This window comes from Rhopilema esculentum, chromosome 10 (genome assembly GCF_057945365.1).
Source record: "Rhopilema esculentum isolate cy_ngs chromosome 10, ASM5794536v1, whole genome shotgun sequence".
NCBI lineage: Eukaryota > Metazoa > Cnidaria > Scyphozoa > Rhizostomeae > Rhizostomatidae > Rhopilema > Rhopilema esculentum.
In genome coordinates this window covers 15,514,651-15,520,727 of record NC_142824.1, presented here as the reverse complement: position 1 = coordinate 15,520,727, position 6,077 = coordinate 15,514,651, and positions in this window count along the sequence as shown.

The window sequence follows — 6,077 nt, the reverse complement described above, 5'->3', positions numbered from 1 at the left end:
TAATAATTTACCTATGCAAAGCAGGGCTCGAGTGGACAGCCTTGTTTACAAAATGAAACGTGGGTCTTCAACCTTGGCAATTGTTGGCAAAATGTTCGAGAGGTTATCTCAAAATTTGAAGTTTACCTATATTATAAAATTTTTAATTGAGATGCGAGGATCACATCCAATTTAGTGATTTCGTCAACATCACCAACGTCCTTTAGTTCTTCTCTTTATCTAACTAGACTTACTGAACACTCGTCTGCCCTCATTGACCATATATTTTCGAATATTCTTATTCAAATATATTCTAGAAATTAAGTAATATATTTAGTTGAAATATTTTTACTCAAGTTACTGATCATTTCCACCAGTTCTGTATGACTAGCGAACAAACAATCGTCTTATTATTTGCTGTGAACGACTGAAAATTATTGTTTACCGGTCGGTCATAAAGTGCTCGATGCCGTGAAGGGATGATGGCAGTCAGCATGGAAATGGGAGTAGCAACCTAGAACCGTCCTGTTCTTTACACCGAATAGCGCATGTCAGCGAACAAATGGATTTTGACTTCTCTTTTCTAGAGACCTATGACAACAATTTTAAAAAATTACTTATTTTTTATATGTGTTGGCCAGCCAGTGAATGTGTTTGTCCTTTGCTCTTGTTATCTAAAGCAATGACCTTCCAAACCTGTGCACCCAAATCTTTTCTTCTTCAGTTTCGATAGACTAATAAATATGACAAGCAAGGAACTTGAAGGAGGAAAGGCCTGACTGGAATCAAACAAACGGTCTCTTAACATTGAAAATGCTAACTTTGTAATCTTTTACTCTCCCAGAAAGTAGTTCAAAGTTGATCTTTCAGCAAAATTTGGCGAAAAAGAAGTCAAAGAGTGAACTATGTAAACGGACGAGAATCGTTTGTGGAAATATCATGTTACTGAATTAACTAAAAATAAACTAACTCAAAACCTTTTTTAAATTCTTTGAGATTAAACTATGACCCACCATGATACAATTTTTGTCTCAACTATGGAATAATGTTATCGGGTTTATCGTATGAAACTGACCCAAACGCCTTTCTCTTCTGCAAAAAGAAAGTGTCGAGATGCATATCTTTCCATCCGTACCACTATTTTTTGCTAAAATACACAATTATTGCGGTAATAGAAAAGATTCTAAGTACCTTACTGGTATCTAGAAAAATTTTCTCTGAGCTCAGGACCCTAGGTATAGCTCAACTGAATAACGGGATGTGGAGATATTTGAGTGGTGGGCCAGTGCAATAAGGCTGTCATCCTCTTTTCAAGCTTTCCGTAAATTAACCTTTCAGCCAGTACGTCTTAGGATGGATGATCAGTTAATCCTGTGGAGAGCAGTTCAAGTAAACATTTTAAAAACCTTAAATTTGAAAAACAATGATCTACAGTCACAAAAGCCTCTGCAAGTAAGCTGGAAATATCCAATAAATGACGTCATTCCAAATTAGCGAAGATGAGTGCAGTAAGGCTTATCAATTTGGCACAGGTTTGAGCGGTTATTAGTGTCAATGCTCCTAAGTATAACTACTCCTTCGGGTTTATTATAGGTTTGCCGTCTGCCTGGACCCTATTTCTACATGCGGACTAAGGATTTTGCGATAGGCCGCGGCGGATTGCAGCTTCAGCATAAGACGTGTCTTGCGTCTTTCGGTGCAAATTGGCAACGGTTTACAGCTTTTAGGACGCATATGGTTTGTTCCAACGTCACGTGAGACAAAATGAGAACCATAAGAACTTTCCATAAAGTCACTTTTAGCAATGTCCCCCTTTCTAGCGACAATTTCGCCTTCTATGCAACGGAACGCAGGGATGGATTTAACCAACAAGGACTGAAGGGGTTTTAGACACTTCTTGGATTTTGGTACCATATGCTTCAGATCACTGGAAAATGACGAAAACGCCCATTTTCAAAATTCGGCTTTTTAACTTCAAGGTAAAGAAAATAGAAGATCAGTAAAGTAAAAATCTTGGTGTTAATTTTTTTACTATTGACTACCAAAAATGATTTTTCCCGAATGGAAGCAAAATTTACAAGAGGGCATTGTTCTTAACATGACGTCACTGTCGGCAAAAACAAAAAGCAAAGGGATGCATCAGAATAAAGAAAGTATGCTTTTTTTACTCTGATGAAGCCCTGTATGCCGGGGCGAAATTTTGGTATTCGTTAAATTTAATTTATTTTAAAATTCTAGCTTATTACATTGGATTCTCGGATCACACTGCTTTGTTCCTTTCTTTCTTTCTTGTGCATAGTATGTTACATTTAGGAAACCATACAAAATAACGAGCGTTCAGATTAGGCATGTTTGCAGGACAATGACGCAAGCAAAACTGTCAAAACATTCGTCGTAGAATTTTTGCGCAAATTTCATTACCTCGCTTTGGTGTAGTGCAAGAAGTACCCCACTAGTTTGTATGTTAAAAGATCCCCTGCCACAAAAACAAGCAAAGTTGCCGACAAATAACACAATTTGCCGACAAAAGCGTGTCATAACTGATAATTTAGCAAAATCTGGGAGGCACTTGCGTTTTGGTGTTCCTTATAAACAAAAATGGCCTTACTGCGCACCTGTGAGAGCGCCTGAGCATTCGCACGATGCTGTGTTTGAAAGAGGTTGAGAGATTTTACTTCGCGTTGTCTTAAGTCTTTTTCGCTGTGTTGTGTTTTGCGTTGCAGGCTTCCTCGATGCATAAACAGATTGTAAAATATTGCCATTTTACAAAGTTTGTTTAACTGGGAATTTTGCTGTAGGGAAAACAACAATTTTCAACCAAATTCGATGCATGCCTAATAAAATGATCGCTGAAATTCAGGAGCACCATCATAATGTCTCTATGGTAGGAAGAAACTCCTCCGGTGAGGTCGAGCAGCAACAAATTACAGTAAGTCTGTCATTTAATTATCAATTATTAAAGAGTGTATTTAAAAGTTGCAAGGTTGTAATAAAAGGCTGTCTTTTCTATATTTGTGTTGGGTTTTTAAACCACCACATACGTGTTTTTAGTCGAAAAAAGGGTTGCGAAGGCACACGGAAGATGCTCCATGACTTGCTCCATGACTTGCTCCATGACCTGATTTAAGCACTTAATGTTTCATGAAGATCAGTGTCACTGGACACTAGACCTGTATTAGGCATAGAGCAGGCACATGCAGGGTGAATGTGAATTGGATAAACCCGTAATTCAAAATGGTTTATGAGTTAACAGCTAGTTCAAATAAACAAAGTAAATTGCTAATCAGGCACAATAATTTAGGCATGATTAACTATACGTTTAGCATGCATGTTATGTTCAGAGATGCCGTAAGAGCTGCAGAGCACGGGGAGACGGGGGGGGGCGTAGTGCTAGGGAAAAAGCAAAATAATAGCCAAAAATAAAATTGCTTATGTTTGCAAAAGCAAGTGGGGTAGCTCTCTCGCCCCCGTGCTCCGGTGTCACTTGTTAAATTTTTAGCTATAAAAGACAAAAATCAGTCGAAGGGAAATTATAGAATTGCATGGAAGGATAAGGAGAGGTCAAAAAAGGAATAGAGTCACAAGTTTGGCTTGTTTTAATATATTCTAATTGGTTTTGGAACATGTTAATGAAGACTTATACACAAACCCACTGAAAAGTAAGAGAATAGCATCCTCAGCATACATGAATCTTTAATAATAAGAGCAGCTCTTGCATTTTTACAAGAATCGGGGAATTTCTAGTTTCCAAAGAAGTACTGCATGTCAGTAGAGAGACTTTGCTTTAAGACAACGCAAATTTTAAAATGAAACTTGAAATGTTATCATTACCAATCCAGTTTGCATTTTTAGTCTCAAAACTGCATCTTTGAGATCCTGTTCATGCAAGAAACCTGGATAGCAAGAAAACCGAATATCTGCTAAATGCTTGTTTGAAGCCAATGACATCATAAATAATTTCTTAGTTTTCTCAAAGGGATGTTTTCTGGCAACGATATGGGCGTGGTCACCAAAAGCTACTCTTAGGCTTTTTTCACAGCTAGGCTCGCTCGACCCAATTTTACCCCCCATCCCACTGCTTTAAGGACTCCAACCTCAAAGCCACTCAGCGAGCGCACCAACACTCTCCTATCATCTGTACCAATAACATGGTACAAAGTTCACTTTTTATGAAAAGATGGGAAATGGGAATCGGTACAGATTCGAGCTGCTCAAGCGTTTTGAAAGGGTTCTCAAGACAAACTCGTATCAAATATGCCAATCAAGACAAACTTTGTAATATAACTGCCTTTCTATATGCTTGGGAATTTATCATTATCTATATTCGGAGCGACTGTTGTAAAAACTTTTCTGTTTACAATTTATACTTGCGCGAGACTACTAAGGAAATGCGCAGGCGGCCTAGAGACTATAATTTGAATGGTTCCTAGCAAATAAATTAAGCTTGACAGGGAAAGTTTATGTAACTGGAACAAAAGCAAGTCTCCCCGAACCCTTATTCAAATCTGACACCCAACCCTAAAAGTTAAACCTTTTTATCGGAAAACTTTCAATATAAAATGACAGAGGTTTTTGCAAAGCGTTTATTGTTAGTCTTTAATTCATGCGTGTGAATTCTCCCTTGGTATTTAATTTGTGACATTAAGAACTATGGAGAATTTTTGCTGGAGAATTATGAAGTTGCTACTCCAGTTTTGATTACGATATACAGAATCGCACTGGCGACGTGCGGTTATGCCTCGGCAAGGTTTGAATGCCTCGTTCATCTTTGCCGTACATTGATGCCCCAAGAAGGCGACGTAGCATACCATCTCGTCAGAGTGCCTTGACTCGCCTTTTTTGAATAAAACCTACCGCGAGCAGAGGAGTTTTCAATTGAGTGGCTATGAAAACCTCGCAGTTTGCTTCTTTTAACATTTTGTAATAAATTTGTTGTCCTGCTTTTGACTTAAAGTCGCCTTGAAACCTTTTCAGGCTTGAGTAAGTCCAAATATATCTGTTTGTTATATACAGGGACGCCGGAGAGGGGGCGGGGGGGGGGGGGCAAAATTGTTGCCTTTTGATAGAAGGGGCAAGGGGGGAAAAATTGCCCTTTTCACAAAAGCTTTTCTTGGCATCAGTCGTTTGTATCATACGAAATTCTGACTGACTGGGTTATTCATGTGACGACATTTCTCAAAAATTGGAAAGAAATTTCTTATGCCAAAAGTGAGCTGGTCATTAAAATACTGGTCGGCCCGCAGGCTAAAAAATACCTACAGAAGATCGAAAAAAATGGCAGTTACGAAAGAGTTTCTTGGAATTATTTTTTAAAATGCCCTTTTACTCAAGCCTGCCCCTTTGTCCTTGGTCGTTCCAGCGTCCCTGGTTATATATCTGTTTTGTTATTTTTTAAAGCCTGCTCCCTTCAGGCATGGTTCTTGCTCGAGTTTGCCCACCCCAACTGACATCTATAGCTACGTGTAACGGGTTACAAGTCTTTTGCACGCTTAGGGAAAAACGAGAGACTAGGAGAACTTCATTGTCTCTTTTCTGATTGGGCCTTTTGGAACAGTTCCGTTCAAAATACCTCACTAATTGATCAATTTGGAACAGCTTAAATCCCAAGCAGAACCGCTCTTCAGTGATGTGCCTAGACAACCTTTCTTGGGGAGGGGCGGGGTGTGGGCGTTCAGAAAAAAGTGACCAACTTTACATTTTTGAACGACTACTTCTCCGTAGAAAATTTATTAACAATGGAATAGATTATCATGTACACACTTAATGATAACAAAGCAGGGCCGTAAATCCCGGGGGGACGGGGGGGACTGGACCCTCCCAAAAATCTGGAGCAAAACGATTTTTTTGGAGAAATTACCATCATTTTTCTTGGAAGAAAGAAATCCCTGGTAGCCGGGTTAGAACCAAATCACGTTTTCTGTGTTATTGCCACAAACCTCAGCCACTTAGGTTATTTTTGTAAGCAGAGTGGTTTTTATAATGTTTACAATATAAAAACTTACCGTTTTCTACCGTTTTTTACCGTTTTCTACTGTTTTCTACCGTTTTATTTTTGAAAACAGAGTATGAAATAAAAAGAGAGCAATCTGTCATTTTAT